General features: G+C 40.0%; 1 protein-coding gene and 1 non-coding gene across 2 annotated transcripts in view; one reads left to right on the forward strand and one right to left on the reverse strand.

Annotated features, from left to right (window-relative positions):
• Positions 1–25,512, forward strand: part of LOC133460762 (zinc finger protein 665-like) — a 127,265-nt gene that overhangs the window by 21,585 nt on the left and 80,168 nt on the right. The window lies entirely within an intron of this gene.
• trnat-ugu (transfer RNA threonine (anticodon UGU)) lies at positions 191–264 on the reverse strand. The gene has a single exon. It is a non-coding gene; the product is annotated as a tRNA-Thr (tRNA).

Consider the following 25,512-nt stretch of genomic DNA (forward strand, 5'->3'; position numbering starts at 1 on the left):
CTTAGGAAATGTTAGAAGAAGCACTTGCTACACTGAGAAACATTGTAAGTGTTTGTGTCGACAAACAGTTTCCTCCCAAACAGAGGAGAAGGTGAAGACTTTATCCAACCATGTGGAAAACAGATACATTTTTCCACAAAGCCAGTGGTTTTTATCATTACAGGAGTGTTATACTTAATTGTTAGTTTGAAGGCTCTGCTGGGATTTGAACCCAGGATCTCCTGTTTACAAGACAGGCGCTTTGACCAACTAAGCCACAGAACCTCCAACGATGTCTTCAGCTTGTTATACAAACCCTGTTGACACAAAAGTTCTTCCTCTGGAGCAGCTTGATTCCACCTCACTGGGATATATTTAGTTCACAAACCTGTTCCACTACTGTCCTGGCTTTATGTGAAGTAACAGAGCTATGAAGGAGGTGAAACAACGCTTTTATAGTTACCATATATGGTACCTGCCCTGAAATGGGTTCAGTTAAAGCAGGTCTTGTGTGTTCCAGCACCCACTGACTCTTTGCACTATTCTGCACAACGGTACGTGATATAATTGCACTGGACTTTTTGCCAACTACCTCCTCACACTGCTGTAAATACTTCCACTCTCATGTAAATACTGCAATCACCCATGTATGCACTATAATTGAAATCTGTGTAAATCATATGGTCACATCTCATCTGTTCATAATATATATTATCATTCATTCAAACTATCATTTTACAGTTTCTAACTATAAAGTAGTAAAACCCACTTTTATACACCAATATATCTTCCCCCATACTACAACCTGAACAACTCAGCCATCGTACCAGAAATGCCCTTCATAGCAGATCCTCACAGAAATGACTTGATGGTACATCCATCCTTTCTCTATAACCACTATATTATTTGGAGGGGTCACATGGGTCTCCTGGAGCCTATCCCAGCTATTTTCCAGGTGAGAGGCAGAACCTGAAACTTTCAAAGATAACCCGTGTTTTAGTGGTAAACATTCTGGCCAGTATGGGGATTGAACATGCAATCCCCATAGCAAATGACAGCTCCACTCTGGATTTGACAAAAAGTGATTTCCAGTCCTCGCTTGAGTGATCATATCTTGAAAAGTGTCAGGTTAGAAGAGAGAGGAGAAGTTTTCCTCCGTTTTGAAGTCTGAATGACATTTTGTACGTGCAAGTATGAGAAAGTTAGGTGACTCAGAAAAAAGGTGAATTTTGGCTTTTTTTTTTAACCTCATCCCATCCACACTATGACATTCTGCGCCATAAACATACATGTGAAAATCTCCCCATTAGTTTGGAAATTTGGAAATGTTCTTGCACTTCGTGCAAAAACTATTTGTGCCATCGCTCTGAAAATTGACAGGACTGTAGTTAAATTCAGGGCCAACAACTTTCTAAAGCGCACGTTTTTGCACGTTGCACAAAAACGTGTGCACCAATCGCTAATAAAAGTCATACCACTCGATTCGGGCTTAAGGCACACGTGTCTAAGTTTTAACTTTTCGTGTTTTCTCTGCGCCAGAGGCACGCCTCCTCCATTGCTATTGCATAGCTATGGAGGAGGCGTGCCTCTTGGGGCAGCCGTGGCAATAATAATTAATAAAGGAGATTATTTATCAAATTGAATTATCAAAATTACTTAATCAAAACAGGGCACCACCTGATGTAATCAGGAAAATGATAACTAAACAGCAAAAATCAGTCTCAATGTAGATTATTTTTCAGAATAATAGTAAAGGAGGAGGGAGTCCGAACACAGGCCATTGCAACCAGTAATTGTGACAAATATGCGTAAAATAAGCACAAACAACTTCTCTCATTCAAATTAATAAGAATTTATTTACACAAGTGTCAAGAAGATGGTAAAACAACACTTCGGATAAATCCTGATGGCTAAACTACCCAAAAACAACAACTAACTAAACATGAACACAAACTTCAGATTACCTGTGTGTGTGTGTGGGAGGGGGGGGTTGGTAGATTACGTGAAGGGGGGTGAGGGTGGTAGTAGGAGCAGAATGAGGGGAGAAAACAATAAGATAAACAAACACACTCAACTAATGAGCACAGTTGTGACGGGATCACCAGTCCGGCTCACAACCTAAAACTAACTTTTAAAATGTGTTACTAAGTTTCTCTGCCCAGACACAGAACAGCCACTTACGTGAATCTTTGTAAATGAAGAGAAAGTGGTTCGATCCGGCCGGTCAGTGTTTCTTGATGAAACAAAGAGTAGTTACGCTCAGCAGGGGATCCTGATAAAGAGCGTCTCTCTCTCTCTCCTGGTCCAGATGAGGACCAGTGTGGATGAGGGGAATACATGGGCACAGCAGCTGGGCCTCCTTCAGCTCCAGGTCGGTCCAAAGGCGTTCACGTCGAGGCATGCAGGGTCCCTGGTTCGGCTCCTCTTTGGGCTCAGAAAACTTGCGGCTACTCGCTGCGAAACGGACAGAGCAGAGGAGAAGAGAGCTTTTCCTTTTATAGCTGGCCCAGGAAGTCAAGGCCCCCCTGTGGCTTGGGGTCTGTGTCCAATCAGGGGCCGTTCCTTATCCCTGCAGGGCCTTAGATGTAAATCCTGGTTTAGCTTTGCGTCCATGGGGTTTCCTTTGTTCCAAACCATGGGTCAGGTATCATAAACTCGAGGCTGGTCTCAGCCTGAGGCCCCAGAACTGGGACTCAAAGCTGACCCAAGGCCTCAACTGTTCATATAATCACACAATCCATAGTTCATATCGGACTGTGGCCCAACAAATATTTCTCATATCTTTTCTCATCATTTGTATTGTGCTGGCCGATCGGGACGGCTGAATTCCTCATTCTGCGCTGGGTGAGGGGATGGTGGGGTGGACTGGACTTGTGGGTGTATATGTACGTGGAAATCTGTTTATTATATATGTACATATTTATGCTTTAATGCATCTAGAAATATTTGTGTGAGAATGCCTGTAATGAATAAGATTGTACACAGTAAATAATGAATGCTTTTATGTATAGATGAATACAGGGACTCCTGGTGAATAGTGTTTATATAGAGGGACATGTAACTGCAATTGGCAATAATCACTCAGGTATCCGCAAATTTATACTCATCTATACCACAATATGTTTACACTGTGTAAAATTGTTAATGTGAATTTGTGTAACTTCTCAATACATCAAGATTTTTGACATCTAATAACAAGGGTCTATGTGAAACATGGTATTGAGTTCAAGGGATAAGATAAGTTTTTTTACTTCCTACTTCTTTTTCAACATGCCAAAACTGCTGCTGCTTCAAAAAAAAAGAATCTCTTGCATTCATTGTTCAAGTATGTTCGAGCATGTCTGTTACTTACACTACCATCATGTTCAAAATAAAGACTTTTGAATTGAATTCTACTTCATTTTCTAAATCTGGTTATAACTGGACAGCTCTTACAGCTGTAAGAATCTGCTGCTTTTTAAAAATATATTCAAAAATGTTTCCCACAATCTAACGACCAGAATTATTTCTTTCAAACTAAATTAACTAAACTTGTGCATTTTAACTGAACTCTCAAAATAAATGATATCAGCACTGATCACAAATGTACATTTTTTATCCAGTGTGAATAAGTTGATGTCTCGTCAAATGACCTCGCTGGGCAAAAGCAATTCCACACTGATCACACCTGTAAGGCTTGTCTCCAGTGTGAATACGTTGGTGAGTCGTTAGGTTACTTTTATGGGCAAAAGCCGCTCCACACTGATCACATCTGTAAGGCTTGTCTCCAGTGTGAATACGTTGGTGAGTCGTCAAAGTACCTTGCTCGGCAAAAGCCTTTCCACAATGATCGCATCTGTAAGGCTTTTCTCCAATGTGAATACGTCGGTGTTTCGTTAGAGCACTCTGCTGGGAAAAAGCCGCCTCACACTGATCACACCTGTAGGGCTTGTCTCCAGTGTGAATACGTTGGTGACTCGTTAGAGCATCTTGCCGGGCAAAAGCCATTCCACACTGATCACATCTGTAAGGCTTGTCTCCAGTGTGAATACGTTGGTGACTCGTTAGAGCAGTTTTCTGGGCAAAAGCCACTCCACACTGATCACAGCTGTAAGGCTTTTCTCCAGAGTGAATCCGTCGGTGTTTCGTTAGAGCACTTTGCTGGGCAAAAGCCGCCTCACACTGATCACATCTGTAAGGCTTGTCTCCAGTGTGAATACGTTGGTGTATCGTAAGTTGATGTTTCACGGCAAAAGCCGCTCGACACTGATCACAGCTGTAAGGCTTGTCTCCAGTGTGAATACGTTGGTGAGTCGTTAGATTACTTTGATGGGCAAAAGCCGCCTCACACTGATCGCATCTGTAAGGCTTGTCTCCAGTGTGAATACGTTGGTGACTCATCAAATGACCTTGCGTGCCAAAAGCCACTCCACACTGATCGCATCTGTAAGGCTTGTCTCCAGTGTGAATACGTTGGTGAGTTGTAAGATTATTTTTCACGGCAAAAGCCGCTCCACACTGATCACAGCTATATGGTTTATCACCAGTGTGAATACGTCTGTGTTTCGTTAGATCACTTTGCTGGGCAAAAGCCGCCTCACACTGATTACACCTGTAAGGCTTGTCTCCAGTGTGAATACGTTGGTGGGTTGTAAGATTACCTTTCAGGGCAAAAGCCGCTCCACACTGATCACAGCTGTATGGTTTCTCACCAGTGTGAATACGTTGGTGAGTCGTAAGATTACCTTTCACGGCAAAAGCCGCACCACACTGATCACAGCTGTATGGTTTATCACCAGTGTGACTTTTCTTATGGATCTCCAGGTTTGATGAAGTGGTGAAGACTTTCTCGCAATCATCACAGCAGTATCTTTTGGGTCTTCCTTTATGATTCTGTAACAGAGAAGATGACTTACATTATCCTGGCTTCATTATCAAAAGCCTTTTCAGTTTCAAGTATGGAGCTAGAACAGTGTCATAATTCACAAATGCACAGAACAATTCACACGCGCGTAGGACAAGATACACAAATGTATTTTTGATGCACACACAAATATAACCTGATTTACAAATGTTTTTTTATTTGTGAGCTGAGCTGGATTTATGTGTGACTTTTGAGACTCCCCTGACGTGACTTGATTAACAAATGCGTTTTTTTTTTCTAAAACGGAAGGATCTGCAACCAATCAGATATCTTTGTTTCAACCAATCATAAGAGCGCCCAGCACGCTCTTATGGGGGACGATTTACTCGTAAACCAATCAGATTAAAGAGCGGATACACCTGCTGTTTGAGCTGCGTCGCGCCGTTGGCTTAGAAAAGTGATTCAATATTTCGAGTTGGTGGAGTAAAGACAAATAAACAAGACAGCAACACGGGATGGAGAGGAGATCACTGCTCTGCTTTTCTTGTGATCTCGGTAAAGAAAACAGCGTGATCGGAGATGGTTTGTCGGGCCGTTCAACCAGAGCCGCCAGGAGACTAGAGAGCTCCAAGTCCTGCCGATTCAATTCAATTCAATTTTATTTATATAGCGTCTAATGCAACAGATGTTGTCTCTAGATGCTTTCCGGAGATCCAGAACATGAACATAAACATAAACCCCTGAGCAATTATTACATAAACAATGGCAGGTAAAAACTCCCATAGTGGGAGAAAAACCTTAAGCCAAACAGTGGCAAGAAAAACTCCCCTTTAGGAGGGAAGAAACCTTGAGCTGGACCAGGCTCATAAGGGTGGGGACCCTCCTGCCGAAGGCCAGACTGGGGGAGTCGGGGACGTCAGCAGCACACAGCAGTCATGTGGAGTGCAGCAAATGATGATGAGAAACAACTGAGATATTTATGTATGTATCACCACCCACTCGCCCCCACTAATGAAGCCTATAATCGGGGACCAGAGAAAGGCAGTTCTGCCGAATGATGTTTAGTGGAGGCAGACATTATCTCATTACTGATATGATTTAACAGAGGATTCCTAAATTGATTCATACAAAGATTGGATTTTTGTTTCCAGTTCATTAGAGCATTTTTCTTTGCGATACATAAGACAGTGAGAACCAAGTGAGCCAGGTTAGATTCTATTTGGATGTCTCCCAGGTGACCTAGTATGCATAGTGTGGGGCACACTGTAATTGAGCCATGTGGATAAATCCTCACATATCCCGATCCAGAACTTCTGTACCGGTGCACAAAACCATGAAGCATGTATATAATTATCAGGGGTGTTCTCTGTACACTGTGAGCAGATATTAGAGGTTACAAAACCCATCTGGAACGTCCGTTGTCCTCTATAATGTATTCTGTAAATAACTTTGTACTGTATAAGTTGCAAGTTTGGATTCTTGTTAGGGACCAAGCACTTACAGGGCGAATGCCCTATTGTATCTGTAGGAATTCTTGTTATTCTTCTTTCTTCTGATGAAAGGAGGGCCTTTTTGCCCCCCTAAACGTGCCCCAAAAGTCACCAAATTTTGCACGCAAGCCAGGCCTGGCGAACAATTTGATATTTAATGGTTTGCATTAATGGTCGTGGCAAAATGGCTCAACAGCGCCCCCCTAGAAAACTTTGTGCTTCAAGCCCCACAATACGGTTTGACGTACATGCACGAAAATCGGTACACACCTGTATCATGGCGCAACTTAAAGAAAAGTCTCTTGGCCCCATGGCCGAAACCGAACAGGAAGTCGGCCATTTTGAATTAATCGTGTCATTTTGACAAAATTTATGACATTCTTTCGGCAGTTAGTACGGCCTGAACTGTAACGTGCACCCAGGTGTGTTATACATCAAAATGTGCGTCTCCGTCTTGTGACAACACGCATTACTTTTCTCTTTCAAAAGCGTTACCGTGGCGATGCTAGATGCCAAAAAGCGTGCCAACCCTTCATCTGATTGGTCCATATTTAGATAGTTTCACTAAAAGTCACCAGATTTTGCATCCAAGCCAGGCCTGGCGATACGTTTGATATTTCATGGTTTGCATTAATGGGCGTGGCCTAATGGCTCAACAGCGCCCCCTAGAATACTTTTCTCTGCCATGACTTTTGAATGGTTTGACATAAAGACGCGAGGGTGGTGTCATCGGACTCGGTATTGAGTCCTTGACCATAATTGGTGAAAATTAGCCCCGCCCCTTCTTCTGATTGGTTGTACCTTTTTTCTGCTATAACTTTTGAATGGTGGACTTTAAATGCCTCCAAAGAAAACAAAAACGCGGACAGGAGAAAGTGATACTTGTGGTGAACAGGTGACTGCAGTGGACATGGCAGGTGGGAAGACCAATCAACCTGAATTGGCTGCACTGATTCGCACTATCATGAGAGAAGAAATCAGCGCGGCGATTGAAAAACTGCAACCACAGCTAAATGCCTTGAAAGACAATATATCTGAGTGCAGCCAAAAAAATCGGAGATGTTGAACAAGCATTATGCAACATGGACAGCCGGGTGACAAAACTGGAAACGGCAAATAAGCTCCTCCGTCAGGAGAATGAGGATCTGAAAGAAAAGGCCGAACGACTGGAGAGCCACAGCAGAAAATACAATTTAAGAGTCTTTGGTATAACTGCGAACATCGAAAAAGGAAATCCAACAAGTTATATGTCCTCACTTTTTAAGGAGTTGTTTAAAGGCAAGCTCCAGGTGGAACCGGATGTGGAGATTGCGCATCGGGTCGGACCCATGGTGACATCTGGAAATCGAGCAATGATTGTGAAGATGCAGAGATACATGGCGAGAGAGGACATCTTAAGGATCGCGAGGAAGGAAGGTGTGCTTGAGGTACGAGGAATGAAGATACAGATTTTTCCTGACCTGACATCTGACATGGCAAAAAAGAGAGCCGGCTTTCGTGAAGTAAGAGAGAGCCTGAGGAGCGCAGGTGTGAGGCACGGTATTATCCATCCGGCCACACTGATTATAACTTTCAAAGAAGAAACAAAAAGATTCCCGGACCATCTGGCCGCAGAAACTTATTGGAAAGAGGTGATAGAACCTGGACTGCCAAACAAGTAAAGGACGGGATGGACCTGTCACCACAAGGTATGATACGCGATTAAATATGACGTTAATGGACATGCGAGGTTAAGAGAATGAACTGCAAGAATTAATAATAAGACTGACAATTAAAGTTAAAATAAATCACTGGAAGTTGCTGAAAGTTGATTCTTTTTTTTTTTAGTTCAAATGAATTGAATTTAAGTTGTTCAGTGACGCTGAAACGAGTGGATCAATGGCCATACGAGAAATATTGTTACATATGAGGAGATGGCGAGTTCTTTTAAGGTTTCCGCTGTGTATTATTGAAATGAGGAGGAATGGGTGTGTATGTGTGTATGGCAGTCTTGCATTGTGTGTGTATATGTTTGTTTGCGGTTTGTTTTTTGTTTTATTGTTTTGTGTGTGTGATGTGTGTATGTGTCTGGTTGTCCCGAGTGTGTTTGTGGCTATTGCCGTGTCAATGTATACATGTAATCCCAGTAAAGTCTTTGATAAATCTGTGCTGTTTATATTATGGGTTTTGAGGATTTAAACTCTGTTGGAGATTCTCAGCACTGTAGTGATATGGGTGGTAATATTACCTGTAATGTTTTTGACCTCGATAACTTAAAGCCGTTAATTGATGGGCATAATTTTTCTCTGCTACATCTTAACATCAGAAGCCTAAACAAACATCATTCCGATTTAGCTGCCTTACTGTCAAACTCTAGCTGTCATTTTGATGTTATTGGGTGTAGTGAAACCTGGCTCAATGACTTTTCATATGTTGATTTATTTAACCTTGATGGGTACAATTTACACTTTAAGAACAGACCAAATAGATCAGGTGGAGGGGTCTGTCTCTATGTTAAAAGCAGTCTCCAAGAAAAAAACTTGCGATCTTCATTTAGAAGATGATCATTGTGAGTCTTTATTCATTGAGATACACAATCATGACAAGACAATCATTGTTGGTGTACTTTATCGTCCACCAGACTCTCCTCTTAACACATTTTTCTGTAATCTGGAAGTTCTATTACACAAATTGAATAAACTAAAAAAAGACTGCATACTCCTTGGTGACTATAACATCGATATTTCCAAGGAAGATGGGCCAAAACACAACTTTATGAACACATTGCACTCTTCCTCCTTTTTCCCCACTATAAATAGATTTACTAGAGTCACACAGGCATCTAGGACCATTATTGATAATATTATCACTAATATTCTAAACACTAAGTTGGAGACGGGAGTTGTGCAGTCTGACATTACAGACCATTTTCCCATTGCAATATTCTTTGGCTCTGGCAAATTGTTCTCTCCTCCACTCTCAAAAATTAAATCTAAAATTCTAAATGAGAGGAATGTACATAACCTAATTGTTAATTTACAGGACAAGTCGTGGGACTCTGTCTATAATAGTGGGACTGCTGATGCTGCATATGACAGCCTGATTAAGATAATCCAAGATTCCATTAAGGACACAATCCCTGAAAAGACTGTCAGGTGCAGCACTACTCTCCAGAACCCTTGGATTACGAATGGAATTTTAAAGTCAATTAAATATAAAAGTAGGCTTTACAAGTCTTACATGAAAAATCTTACTAACCTAAATAAAGAGAAATATATTTCCTATAAAAAATAAATTAACACAGATCATAAGAAAGCGCAAAAGAAGTCATTACACAGAACTCTTACAAGCTTCACAGGGGGACTGCAGGAGGTCTTGGAATGTGTTAAATGAAGTCCTCAACAGGAGACATAAACCCATTACTCTACCTGATCTTGGTGATGCCAAAGCTGATCTTGCACAGAGTTTTAATATTCATTTTGCTTCAATAGGTGTAAATCTGTCTAGGAAGATCAGTCAACCCCAGGGTGTTACTTTCAAGCAATTTCTTTCTGGTAGCTACATTTTGTTTGTTTGTTTGTTTGTACTGTTTATTCCGAATATGCCAGGAAGCAAAATAATAAAGCATAGAAAACCCGAAAATAAATGACATATTCGAAAAGGAGTGAGAAGAAGCATAGCTTATTAGCTCTCACCCCTTTGTCTAAAATAAAAAAATATATATATATTATATATATATATATACATACACATATACACTGTATATACATACACATATACATATACACATACATAGTCTAGATACTGTATCCATATATACACATACACACAAACCTAAACATACCTACACATACATGCACACATATACATATACACATATATATACCCACATTCACTCATTTTACATTTTACATGAAACCAACAGATAGTACTGAACTACTCAAGATCACTATGGACTTGAGGAGCTCATACACCGCTGGTGTAGATGGAATATGTAATAATATCATGAAAGCCATTGCTAACATCATTGTAGAGCCACTGGCCCATTGTATTAACCTTTCTTTACTTACTGGCACCGTACCCAAAATGACCAAAATAGCCAAGATAATTCCCATTTTTAAATCAGGTGCCCGCAATGATATGAGCAACTATCGGCCCATATCAATTCTACCCACCTTTTCTAAAGTAATGGAGAAGGTGGTATACAATAGACTCAGTGGCTATCTTGAAAAACTAAATATTCTTGTTCCCTCCCAATACGGTTTCAGAAAAAAGAGCACAACCTGTATGGCAATACTTGACCTAATAGAACAAATTCATGACTGCATTGAAGAGGGCAAATGTGGGGTTGGTATTTTCTTGGACCTATCAAAAGCTTTTGATACCATTGACTTTGATATATTGCTGGATAAATTACATCACTATGGTATCAGAGGTTTGGCACTTGCATGGTTCAGAAGTTACTTATATGAGCGGGAACAGTATGTCCATGTAAATGATCATAACTCTACCTGTAAGCCTATAATCTTTGGGGTCCCCCAGGGTTCCATTTTGGGGCCACTCCTATTCATCCTATACATAAATGATTTTGTAAATTGTTCCAAAATATTTCATAAAATAATTTTTGCTGACGATACTAATTTGTTTACGTCACACAGAAACCCACTTATTCTTCAAGATATAGTAAACTCTGAGTTAACCAAAGTGGACTCTTGGTTCAAATGCAACAAACTGTCATTAAATGTCAGTAAAACAAATTTAATCTTATTCAAATCAAACAAAAAGCTCGTCCACACTGGTAACTGCCTATTTAAAATAAATGGGCAGGAAATAAAAAGAGTATATGCCACTAAATTCCTGGGGGTCCATATTGATGATTCTCTCAATTTTAAATGTCATATTGACCATCTTGTAAACAAACTGTCCAAGTATGTTGGTTTGTTCTACAAGATCAGACACTTCCTTCCTCTGTCTGCCCTTCTTACTTTGTACAAAACTCTCTTTGAACCTCATTTCAACTACTGCAATGTGATATGGTGCAACACCTTCACGAGCCATCTTAAAAAATTAGTATCTTTGCAAAAGAAAGTCATACGGGCCCTGTCTTGGTCAGAGATAAATTTCCCCACCCACCCTCTATTTCACCGCTTTGAGTTATTAAGACTGGCTGAGTTAAACAATTATCATAATGCTTGTCTTATGTTTCAAATGGTCAACAGGCTCAACCCTAGACTTAGTAGTCTTGTGCCAATCTCCAGTCCTCAGCACACGTACCAAACAAGAATCAAACCACTCATATTAGGGAAATGTCGCCGACATGTGCGCGCCAGTATGAGTGTTGTTTGCAGGGGGCCGCAGATTTGGAATGGAATTGATGATGGCCTCAAGGTGTTGCGTTCTATCTCCAAGTTTAAAAGACAACTAAAAAATAATCTTTTACTAACCTATATATAATTTAAATGCTTCTTCATGGACTGCTGGGACGTATGTGTGTGACTGTATGTGTATGTAATGTTAAGTATGTATGTTAAGTGTTTTTTTTGTGTACTTGTATGCATTTATCCATCACCATCTCTTTACGGATGGTAACTGCTTATACCATTGACTGTACCCTCACCCTTATATGTACTATGGGCCCCCACCTATAAGCTTTCCTAGCTTCCTTGGGGGACCCATTCACTCTACCCGTTTAATTCAATTGTATTATTATAATTATTATTCTGGTATTGTGAATAAACTTAAACTCAATGTCCACACTAGTATAAATACAGGTTTGCATGGCCTCACAAAATGATGCCGTTTACAATGAGGTGGCAGCACTTATTATTCTAATGTAGGGCTGAACGATTTTTGAAAATAATCTAATTGCGATTTTTTTCCTCAATATTACGATTGCGATTTAATATGTGATTTTTTTTTTTCAAGGTCCTGTTCTCATGTATTTTTCAACTACACAAAAAATAAATCAGTCTGTTTCAGGTAGATTTTCACTTGAAATAAGTAGAAAAATCTGCCAATGGAACAAGATTTTTTTGCTTGTAATAAGAAGATAAATCTTGTTCCACTGGCAGATTTTCCTACTTATTTCAAGTGAAAATTTACTTGAAACAGGTGAAAATTGTCAAATAAGTTATTTTTCTGGTGACAACTCTAAATGTTGAAATAGCAGTAAAACCACATTCATTGATGAAATGACATAAGGGATGGAAAGGGGGGGTGGCAGTTTTACAGGGGGGATGATTTGGACCGTTTTTATTTCAGGGGGGATGATTTGGACCGTTTTTATTTCAGGGGGGATGATTTGGACCGTTTTTATTTCAGGGGGAGATGATTTGGACCGTTTTTATTTCAGGGGGAGATGATTTGGACCGTTTTTATTTCAGGGTGGGGGGTGCCATCACATCCCCCCTCAACTCGAGTACTGCTCACACGGAACTCAGAACTTCATAAATAACTCAAAAATCCCAGAGAGAAAAAAAACACCAGCAAGCTAAAAAACAAACCAATAAAGCTCTCAGAGTTAAAAAAACGAACCAGCAATGAACAACTGGCAGCCCCGCTGTTTTAACCTCTCATCCTCATGACCTGATGGGCTGCAGGTGTGGTTTAAGGCTGATTTATGGTTCCGCGTTACACCAACGCAGCCCATACGCCGTGGGTTACGCGAACTACGGCGTACCCTACGGCGTGCCCTACGGCGTGCCCTACGGCGAAAGCTCTGCGTCGATTTAACGCAGAACTATAAATCAGGCTTCACAGCGCCCGGCTCGTACTCCTCGCCGACTCCGCGATCATATATTTAATAAATTTATAAAGCACATATATTTATAAAGCCTCACTTGGCCGAGCCCTAACGCTGAGGCCATGGTAGGACCTGATGGCAGGACTTCTCCACGCCACCCTTTCCCGATGGAGAACCATGGCCTCGGTCTTGGAGGTGCCGATTCTCATCCCTGATGCGTCGCACTCGGCCTCAAACCGCCCCAGCACATGCTGAAGGTCCCGGTCCGATGAAGCCAACAGGACAACGTCATCTGCAAAAAGCAAAGACGACATCCTGTGTTTCCCGAAAGATGGCATGAGTAAGTCCTTGAGTCTTGTTAAAGACAAGAAAGCCCTTAAACCGTTTTCTTTACTTGAAAGATATGATTTAATATGATATGGTCCTTGTGAGTTATTTTTCATTTTATTTTTTTTATTTCATTTTTATTTTATGTTGTACAATAATTAGATTCTCAGTGTATATTTTGTAATACTGATGTTGCTCAACCCAAGGCAAAAGTTTGTAATTCTGATATGTGCCTTGTTTGTTTGTATCTATGTTTCAATAAAAAAAAAAAAAAAACATTCTGGTGTAAAACTAAGTTAAAGGAGCCGTCTGTAAGAAATGTCCAAAACTGGTACTGCAGTCACTTTCAAAATATTGTTGAGCGGCGTGTACCCTCCCCCTCCTCCCCCCGACCAGAGGTTGCCAGGTAGGCTGCAGAATGCAGCAGGAACGTAGGCTGCCATGGCTGCGATAATTAGAGCCGAGTTGGCAACCCGGATGCCGAAACAATACTGACTTGGTGATTGGGAGATAGGTGGAGGGTGGAGCTTCAGAAACAATACTGACTTGGTGATTGGGAGATAGGTGGAGGGTGGAGCTTCAGAAACAATACTGACTTGGTGATTGGGAGATAGGTGGAGGGTGGAGCTTCAGAAACAATACTGACTTGGTGATTGGGAGATAGGTGGAGGGTGGAGCTTCAGAAACAATACTGACTTGGTGATTGGGAGATAGGTGGAGGGTGGAGCTTCAGGCCAAAACAAAAAATGACAACATAAACATCAGTTGAGGGCTGCAACTCCTCTTTTTAAACTGGAATATCCTGGCTTGAGTGCTGTTGTCAGTGACATAAGTATTTGAAATGAACATGATTTTTAAATGTCTGTTGACATATCGGGGTCATTTTATGATTCATTTTATTATTGCTCTTACATACAGCTCCTTTAAGGCTTAAAGTGAAGAATTAGCAGGAAACATCAAGATGAGAATATGTTTTCAGATAGAAAGTTTGGGCAAGTTAACCTGCATGGGGACCTTTCTCCAGCAGAGAGCAGCAGAATCTGGGCAAAGGAAACGGCGCCAGCGACCTGCGTCGTCACTTGTGTCCAGCTGGTATCAGACCGGGAACAGCGCCACTCGCGGCCACAGCCAGAACTGCAGGTCGCGGACGCGTTCACTGTCTTTTTGAGAACGTGCACGTCCACGCGCCAAATGAACGACAACGATGCGTACGCGTTCTGAACTGCAAGTAGAACTGAGCCCTAACTGATGACGGTTGGATTCTTCCTGATGTTGGTCCTCAAAGGCCTTCAAGAAAGCAGCTCAGCGTGAAGTCAAGACACTAAACTGTGGTGTTTGTTTCAAGATAACGGAGCCTGGAAGCAGGTTTACCTTCCTCTTCCTCAGCTTGGAGTCGTTGAGCTCCTCCTTGACGGTAATCTCCTGCTTGGGCGGCAGAAGTTCCAGCTCCCTCTCCTTGGCTTCTCTCAGCAGCTGCTCGGCGGTGATCTGCACCTCGGCAGGAGCTTCGTTCTTCACCTGAAACACCACAAACACCCTGAAATATCTCTGCAGGAGCTTCGTTCTTCACCTGAAACACCACAAACACCCTGAAATATCTCTGCAGGAGCTTTGTTCTTCACTTTTTTTTCACTTCGCTCTTTGGTCTTGACACCAAGTTTACCGACGACTGATATGTTTTCTATGCTGTTGACTGCACATTAGTGCCCCCCCCACCAACTTTGAAACATGTTTTCTCCAGATTTCAGGCAGAAGAACCCGGATGTGATCAAAGTTCTGCTGAAACAAAAACTAACCAAACTAAACTAAACTCGGCCAGAAGCAGGTTCCTACACTTTTTTCAAGGTCAAATTCAAGTACTTTCAAGGGTCATTTTCAAAATCTTCAAGCACCTTATCGCTGGGGTAAAATATATATACTATATAATTTTTTGCGCTTTTTATCACAATTATGTACATTGTATCGTGCTGTAAACATCTAGTTATGTTTCATCTTACTGATTTTATTTCTCCTTGTAATAACTAAACTATACAGTCTGATCGCAATTTGGTGAAAGACAGAGTTATAATTTCAAGCACTTAAACTAAAATTCAAGGACTTTTCAGTCCTTTATTTAAGAAAAAATGTTGCGTCCCGTATTGAACTAATACGGGACGCGATTCGTCCCGTATTTTCATTAACGCCCCGTCTGTCACACACACATCAACACTAAATTTAACAATAATCAACAAAATAAAACACAGGAAACATTAAGGCCAGCAAAATCTTTGTGGCGGGACAACAGGACCTGCTGCGTCTGTGCCATATCTTTATATATTATTATTATTATTATTATTATTATTATTATTATTATATGTGTGTGTGCCAGACAGCGGGGAGGACTCGGGCTTCACCTCCAGGTCGGGGTTGGGAATTAAAAGTTGCGTTCCGTATTGAACCAATACGGACATTTATTATGCTCTTATTTATTGATGTCATAATCTACAGGTGAAGGTCGGAACATTTGAATATATTGCAAAACGTCATTGGTAGTAAATTTAACTAAAGGTGAAACAAATATATTATTTCCCCACTACATTCAAAGTGAGATAATTTAAGCCTTTATTTGTTATGATTTTGGTGATTATGACTCACAGTTTATGAAAACCCCAAATAAAAAATAAATTATAAATAAATTAGAGAATATTAGATAATATTTTATGAAATCAATAGACAATTGATTTCATCAAAATCATAACAAATAAAGGTTTAACATATCTTGCTTTGCATGTAATAAGACTAGGTAATATATTAGTTTCACCTTTTAAGTTGAATTATTGAAATAAATTAACTTTTACACCATATTCTAGTTGAATTATTGAAATAAATTAACTTTTACACCATATTCTAGTTGAATTATTGAAATAAATTAACTTTTACACCATATTCTAGTTGAATTATTGAAATAAATTAACTTTTACACCATATTCTAGTTGAATTATTGAAATAAATTAACTTTTACACCATATTCTAGTTGAATTATTGAAATAAATTAACTTTTACACCATATTCTAGTTGAATTATTGAAATAAATTAACTTTTACACCATATTCTTGTTCAATTATTGAAATAAATTAATTTTTACACCATATTCTAGTTCAATTATTGAAATAAATTAACTTTTACACCATATTCTAGTTCAATTATTAAAATAAATTAACTTTTAAACCATATTCTAGTTGAATTATTGAAATAAATTAACTTTTACACCATATTCTAGTTGAATTATTGAAATAAATTAACTTTTACACCATATTCTAGTTGAATTACATTAACTTTTACACTATAGTCTAGTTGAATTATTGAATTACATTAACTTTTACACCATATTCTAGTTGAATTATTGAAATAAATTAACTTTTACACCATATTCTAGCGGAATTATTGAAATAAATTAACTTTTACACCATATTCTAGTTGAATTATTGAAATAAATTAACTTTTACACCATATTCTAGTTGAATTACTGAAATAAAATAATTTTTACACCATATTCTAGTTGAATTACTGAAATAAATTAACTTTTACACCATATTCTTCACCTGTATATTCTACATCTGGGCTGATGTGGACGGACGGACGGACGGACGGACGTACATACATACATACATACATACATACATACATACATACATACATACATACATACATAGGAGGATATTTCAGTTACTATATGGTTGTCAGTCTCTACAGTCATGAAAGTTCAATGCTATTAAAGCACTTTAAACTTTAAATCAAAGCATTTAGTTTTTTCATATAAAATAAACACATTTTTATGCAGTTTAGAAGTTTTGGGGCTTTTTTTTTTGCTCCTGCGCTGCTGAAATCAGGGCGTCCCTTATTTGTATTTGTGAAAGGTGGAAACCCTAGTGTGGATTAAACTAATTAAACTGAATTAATCCATCAATAAGAACTGATTCCACTAATTCATATGAATGTGAGCCCGACACCAGGCCCAGTTTGACACAGAAACAGTTTAAAACGCTAAGACTTCATGACTAAAACCCGTGCCCTGTCCAAACCCTGCTTAGCTTAGCTTAGCTTAGCTTAGCTTAGCTTAGCTTAGCTTAGCTTAGCTTAGCTTAGCTTCCCTAAACTCCGGGTTTCGTACCTTCGCCACCTCGGGGATCCGCTGCTTCCCTGCCGCGGTGGACGCCATGATCCTTGGTGTGTCGGGGGTTCGAGCCCCGGAATATCAAACCTGAGCGGGTCAAACAGCAGCTTTTAGCAGCTTAGCAGCGTTTATATGTTTATGGTTTGTAGAGCAACATTTGCTAATAAAGTTTTTTAAATAAAGGCTCCATAACCCGGAAGTGCTGCCGCCATGATTTCCAACGGAGTCCTATGGAAGCGTCGCCTCTGTTTTATCCACTGCTCTGGTTCAGACCAGAGAAACTCCCGTTACATTGAAGATTGGAACATTTTGGAAGAATGGAGAAGGAGAAGGAGAAAGACCAGGACCAGGACCAGAAGATTGTGAGTCTAACAATGTTGCAAGTGTTGAGCCGCAGCCACGTGTTGAACATGGTAAAGGTGTAACTTCAACTCTGAGGTCTAACATCAACTGTAAGACCACATTGTCTTCCAGTTGACCACATGGCCCGAAACAAAGAAACCGAGACAATGACCCATCTGGTTTCAAACAGAGCACCAGCATCACTCATACGTAGTTTTTGAAAACTTAATCTACACTTATTTTTTTTGCCATCTTCTTCTTTCAGGATTATTTTGTGACCCAAACCATATTCATCACCAAGAGCTAGAGAACTTTTATCTATTTTATTATTTTATTTTTATTTTGTACATGTAAAAAACAACAATTAAAGAGAAGATATGATAACAAAACAAAGAATTTCATACTTTTAACACTTACTATCTTAATTTACATATGCAAAAAGGAGTAGGAAGAAGTGTAAACTTATTTAATCCTACCCCCATTCACTAATCATTTATTAACACGTATTTATAATAACTAACTAACTAACTATACTATAATTATACTCACACACTTACCTATACATACATGCACACAGTTGAGTATTTCTATATATTTGTACACACACGCCCATATAAATATATACATACCTATTTACACCATACTATCTCTATATTAACTCCATCTGCTGTATGTATGTATGTATGTATGTATGTATGTATGTATGTATGTATGTATGTATGTATCTACTTACACACGTATTCACACACATACATATTATATATATAATATAACTCCATGTGTATGTATGTGTGTGTGTGTGTGTGTGTGTATATACACATACACATATCTATATATATATATATATATATATATATATTTATATTTCACTCTTATACACGAATCCGGCGACCGGTTTGTGTGCGCCGCCATCGCTGCGGTGGCAGGTGTCAATCTGCCACCGCAGCGCTGTTATTGTAACCTGACGCTCTACAGCATCATTATAGCTGGATGATGATGTTAGACAGTGGCCTTCCATAAATAATGAAGGTATCTTAAATTAATGCTGATGTTAATTTATAAATAATGATTTGTTTGAGCGATAAGCAGGAAAGAATAGAGGAATAGGGAGATAAGGGAGTGTATGATTAAACACTGTAATATAGCATACGTTACGTGTGACGTTAGCAGCGCAAAATGTAATCATTATGGAAAGGCTACGTCATTAAAAAAAACAACAACAACACCTGTTTATGTTTTGTTTTATTTTAGGTGTCCAAGAATATTTTATTGATCGCCTGGCGTCCGATGACCAAAAAAAACACAATTACAGGTCTCTAATTGAAGGGCAGAACTATCTCAGCTCCGGATGATACAGAATACATACATAGGCTACATAACCCCAATCTGCAGATAAATCTAGTTTGTTGAGGAAAAAATATCAACTCTATTTGTAGCTGCAGAAGAAAAAAATAATCTCACGAGGAAAAGAAAAATATTGCTCACGCCTCGGAGCCTCTTCAGCATAATATAGCGGAAAAAGAAAAGAGAAGTAAGAGTAATAAAAAAGATGTACTGTATGTTGTACTATTATACAAATTTATTGAAACACATGGCGAGTCAAACATATACCAAAGCAGCTGCCAAACACTAAACAAGGTAGTAAGACGGTGGTTCTGCAGAACTGCGGCAGTAAATCCTCATCGCAGCTCCATTCTTTAGTAGTGATTTCATATGGATCCAAACCGTTAATAATCATTATTTTCTCCATATACCGCTCCCTGGCTTCCTTGTTTAAGGTATCCCAGTAAATTCCAGTTCCTTTCCAGCAGTTTAACATCTTTTTTTTGCGTTCCGTCTGTTCACTTGGTGAAACAGAAAAGTAGTTTTGAAAGTCCCTCCCGTCTTCATTCACTATCAAAACAAATGCAGCGACGGGACAGGAGTTTTCCGATGATACAAATACATTAAGAGAGCCTGGCAGGGAGCGGAGTAATAGATCCATGGGAGCGGAGCATGGATCTATATACGTATTATGTCTATGGGCTGGAGCGGAGGAGCGGAGCCGCCACCGCAGTAATGGCGGCCGCTCGACTTCCGGGTTTTGCTGGATTCGTGTATAATTAGCAGCCCATTTCTGTACATAAATATAAACCAGTCTACCCAATAGTGTTATATCAGGCCCCTAAAGGCGCTAAACCCCTTCCTCTTTGTACCTTGTGAAAATCATGTTTTTATATTTGTTTTTAAACTGGTTTAATGCTCACTGGCGTCCGTGCACTCAGTATGCTCTGGCGACTGTTTACCTTTGGAGAATACGCACGTAATAATAAATTAAACTTGTAATGCACTTTACATTAAATGAATCTCAAAGTGCTAAACTTAAACTATTAATAATTCATACACATTCTCAACGGTGGTGGTAGCTACGTTTTGTAGCCACAGCTGCCCTGCAGACTGATGGAAGCGTGGCTGCCATACTGCGCCAAACAGCCCCTCCCACCACCACCAACATTCATACACATTTAAACACTGATTGGCACATTGGCTGACAGGAATTATCAACCCTTCTTTTAAAAGTTTACAGTCAATAGAAGAGAGAGGCGTCTCCAGAATAAATCAGACCAAGCTTTCCGGGGAAGAAAGACGGCCGGCTCCCTCCTGACGTTTCAATTCTGCTTCCCAGGTTTCCAGAGGAGAGTTAGGAGGATTCAACTCCGTGAGGCAAAGCTCCAATCTTGTTGCAGCGGTCTCAGGACCTGAGGCCCGTAACACTGACACCAAGGTAAGGTCCAAGAGACACCGGCCATCAGCAGGCCCACAGAGCCAGGGGGGGCAGGTCTAGAGATGGAGGACATCATCACCACATTTTTGTTCTTTATCAATTTTGATTTATTTCCATTATCAATGTTAACAAACACATTTAAGACGAATCCCTCAGATCTACGGATCAGGAAAGAAACTGTCAAATAGAAAATAATAACGGCAATAATGATAATACTAAAGAGGACAAAACAAATGAATACAAAAACAAACATATAATAACTATTAGAGATGCACCGATCAGGATTTTGAGGGCCGATCACCGATCTCGAAAACCAGTATCGGCCGATCCCGATTTTGCCGATCACCGATCTCAACGAGAAATCCATAAAATCGTCAATATCGTTGTCTCATGTACATGACTGACATTGTATTATAAAAGGTATAAAAATAAGGAGATGAAGTAGGATGAATTGACTGTTTTATTGTAGGCTGAGGCAATGTGCAATATTTCACTCTTTAGAGACAACTTGGACTCAGCTTACATTGTAACTTATTAGCTTAGTAGTGGCATTAAATCTGTGTACAACACAGAACATGTGGAGTACACTAACACAGACAACAGTAAACATTTAACTCTCTTAGAGTTGAATCCTGAGTTTTCCTGCAGAAAAAGGACTTAAATCTTTAAATAAAAATAAATTATTATATCCACAAAACGTAACATGATAAACATTTCACTCTGTCTAGAAACTCTTTCTTAAACACAATTTGGAGTGTAGCTACAAGCAAAAAATAAAAATAAATATGTCATAAAAAAAAGACATGTGCAACTGCAATTTTTTCTCTAGAGACACTCTTGGACATAAAACTTTAAGCTTATACTGTAGGTTTCCTTTAAAAAAAACTCAAATTGCAACATAAACAGGCTATAGCCAAAATATATAATAAAAGGCAGTGTGTCTGCATGTAAGAGATAGACAATAGTGTGCAAAAAAGATGTTCACAGCATTAGCAGTAATCAAAACAAAAAAAAATATTGATGCATATCTGTTTCAGCTGAGGTAGTTTCTGTCCCCTGCAGGGTAAAATACAAAAGTAAAACTAAATAAATAAACATTGTAGCTCAATTTCTAGGCCTGGCTATATACCTCTCATTTTTGCTGGAGCTTTTAGAGATACTCAAAAGCTTATTTCTGGTTAACAAGCATGAAGGGCAGATTGGCTTTGCTAAATATAAGCATCTCTGCATTTTTTGCAGTTAACCTGCTCCTTTTCTCATCCATAATAAGTCCTGCTGTACTAAAAAGACGCTCGCTATCTACGCTTGTGCAGGGTGAACAGAGATATGTGCGTGCTGCTTGTGCGAGAGCAGGAAAGCGGCCTTCATTGGCCTTCCAAAAATGTAGGGGCTGAATATCTGCAATAACTGGTTCTGACAGGTATAGAGCTATCTGTGATGAAACAGATGTGTTTGTGTCAGCAGCAGCAGCTTCATCTTGCCCATCTTCAGCCAACAGCTCAGCATACATAGCATGCAGGATGGTCCGTGGTATTTTCTCTGGAGGCTTGGAGCTGCTCGCTGCAGAACTCTCCTCAGCAGCCTGTTGCTCCCCTGCAGTGGCCTGGCCCAGGAAGTCGTCAGAGAGCTGCCTTTGAAGCTGTGGCTTCAGTGCAGTGGTGAAAAACCTGTCTTTATACCTTTTCATTAGAAGGAAACAAAAGACAAAACTTAACATTAATTTATCATGATGAATTTCATATGTCATGCCTAACTTGTGTTTTGACTAGTCATGGGCTTAGCTGGCCCCATAACACAGTCCAAACATGTATTAATTTCTTATTTTTAAATCAAATTTGAAGGAATTGCAAATCTTCCTACACTACAGTATAGAAAAACACATAGCTATAGTTAAATGTTATCTTTAAGCATAACCCCCTTTATCAATCAAAGCTAGATAATCATAATGATCTCTCTGTCACAAACACAGAAGAATGTAAAGTTATTCTCACCTTGGATCAAGGAGTGTTGCAGTCATATACAGAGGCTCATTTTCAATGTCCTTGAATCTCTTCTTCACGGATTCCAACAGCGTTGCTTTGACGGTTTTTACACCATGGTCAGTCTCTTGTTTTTTTTCCAGAAGACGAGTCAAGGCTTTGATGGAGGGTATAACATCTGCAGCCGATGCAGTTGACTCGCTTATTTTGTGAGTCAGCTCATCAAAGGGGTCAAGCAGTGAAATGATATTTTCTATCAGTTTCCACTGGATGGCAGTGAAAATGTTAGGCAGATCAAAATCAGCTGCATAGTTGCACAGGGCACGTTTCTGTTCAATTAAGCTTTTCAGCATCATAACCGTGCTGTTCCACCGGGTGGGGACATCCTGCTGTAGCCGTTTGAGGTGCTGGGGGTTACTCTCCTTCTGGATGTCATATAGCCTGGAGTAAGCAAGTGGAGAATGTTTAAAATGTCCAACGATGCGTCGCCCAGCTGCGATGACGTCAACAACTGCCCGCTGTGCCAAAACGCCCTCGTTAACAGCGAGCTGGAGCGTGTGCGCCATGCACGGCAGGCTTGGGAAAGAAGCATCCCTCATAGCCTTCGCCATGTTACTGGCATTATCCCGTAGGATAACGTGCACTTTTTGTTTTGAAATCGCCCATGCTTGGAACATGTTGGTGAATGTTTTGGCTATAGCATCCCCCGTATGTGATCCTGGGAACTCTTGTGAGTGCAGGACAACTCTCTTCAGCTCAAAGTTTTCATTAATAAACTGAGCAGTTAGACTCAGCATAGACATGGTGCTCACACTAGAGGTCCAAATGTCGCTCGTGAAGCCGATTGACATGATCTTGTCGTCCTGCACAAGGTTTTGGATGTGGCTGTAAATTGTGTGGTACAGCTCCGGCAGGCATTGGTCGGTAAAATATTTACGACTCGGGAGCACGTACCGCGGATCCAAACAATTAACGAGGCGCTTGAATCCGACGTCTTCAACAATAGAAAGTGGCTGGTGGTCAAGGCATATGAATTCCATTACTTTATTATTTATTTATTTCTTTTTCTTGCTGTCGTTGCTGTAGGGTTGCTGCTGTTTAAATGTCTCCGTTACAGTTAACTGAGTAAGCGGCGTTGCTGCACGCTCTTTGTTTGGCTCTGGTTTAGCGGCAGCCAACTTAGAAAACTCGGTATACTCCGTGCTGTGAGCAACTCTCAAATGCCTTATCATGTTCGTCGTATTAAAATTCTTTTTTGAAGTTCCCCCTCGGGATACCCCCTTCCCACACACGTTGCAAATTGCAAATTTGTTGTCTTTTTCGGACACATGATAAAACCTCCACACCGCCGACGACATTTTCAGCTTAATTGTCCGGCTACGCCCCCTTGGGTAAGCTCGGTCTGAGGGTAAGCTCGATCTGAGATGCGGGACCGCACGCGCGGGCGGCGTTTTTTGTAGTCACCAGATCGGCCCGCTCTGAACTATTATTTTCCGATCTCCGATCAAAGCCGATAGGGGCGTTATCGGCCCGATCCCGATCGGGGGCCGATCGATCGGTGCATCTCTAATAACTATTCAGAAAGATCAAACAGATCCTGTGCACAGTTATGTAAAGTCACTTCTTTCCTTATATGGCAACCATTTTCCCCAGTTCGTTACAAAGAGATCTTCTTTCATTTTCAACTTATATGTGAGATGTTCCATCACCAGTATTTCATCTATAATTGACATCCATTGTTTGCTACTGGGGGGATCAGACTTGAGCCGGTTTTTGGTAATGGCCTTCTTCCCAGCCACTAGGAGAATCTTGACCAGATATCTGTCTCCAACATATACCCATCCATCCAAATGTCCAAGGTACAGAGTAAGACAGGATTTGGGAATCACATATCCCAGTACATTACAGAGAACTGAGTGAACATTCCCCCAGAAGGGCTGTACATTCATACATTTCCAAAATATGTGTGTGTGATCTGGATCCATGTGGTTACACAATCTCCAGCATGGTTGGTGAGTATTTATCTGTTTAGCTCTGATTTTAGGTGTGATAAAATATCAAATTAAGTTCCTCCAATTAAATTCTCTCCATCTCAGAGACTGTGTAGTATTTTGGATTGTTTTCCACAAATCATACCATTTGCCCTCTGGAATCTCTTCACCCAGCTCCCTTTCCCACTTTGCTTTAACATACAATGTTGATTTTATTCTGGAGTCCATTAAGCAGCCATATAAAACAGATGGCATGGCTATATGCCCTAGCCGGTAGTTTTATGATAGGATGTATTTTATACTCATTTTTTTGATATAATAGTCCATCATTTGCAGGTATCTAAATAAGTCCTGATTAGTTAGATCGTGTGCATTTTTTAGTCCCTGGAAGCTTTTCATTTCACCCTTTTTAATAGTTGTGCACATGGCTGTAATTCCTTCTGCCCACTGTTTAAATCTCCCATCAAGTTTTCTTGGTATAAATTTATCGTCAAATACAATCCATTTTAGCAATCCTATTTCCTTACCAAATTTTAATTGTTTCACCAAGGAATACCATGTTTCTAAAGTGAATGAAATCACTGGGTTAAAATTATGTTCTCCTCTTATGTGGCTGGGGGTCTCTATGTCCCCAATATTCGTTTGAATTGTGTTTTTGGATATGGAGATTTCAATATCTTTCCATCGAGCTACATACCCCTAATCACACAGGCTGATTAGATGACGCAGTTGAGCGAATGAAAAGACTCTTTTAGGTTTGGGAGTGCCATTCCCCCTTTGTCTTTAGACAATTATAAAGTGGTATAGCATATTATGGGTTGTTTGCCTCCCCACACGAACCTTAATATGCATTTATCCCATTTGTTTAATTGTTCTTTTGATATCACAACCGGTAAAGATAAGAACACGTATAGCAAACGTGG

This window comes from Cololabis saira, chromosome 15 (assembly GCF_033807715.1).
Source record: "Cololabis saira isolate AMF1-May2022 chromosome 15, fColSai1.1, whole genome shotgun sequence".
Classification (NCBI taxonomy): Eukaryota; Metazoa; Chordata; class Actinopteri; order Beloniformes; family Belonidae; genus Cololabis; species Cololabis saira.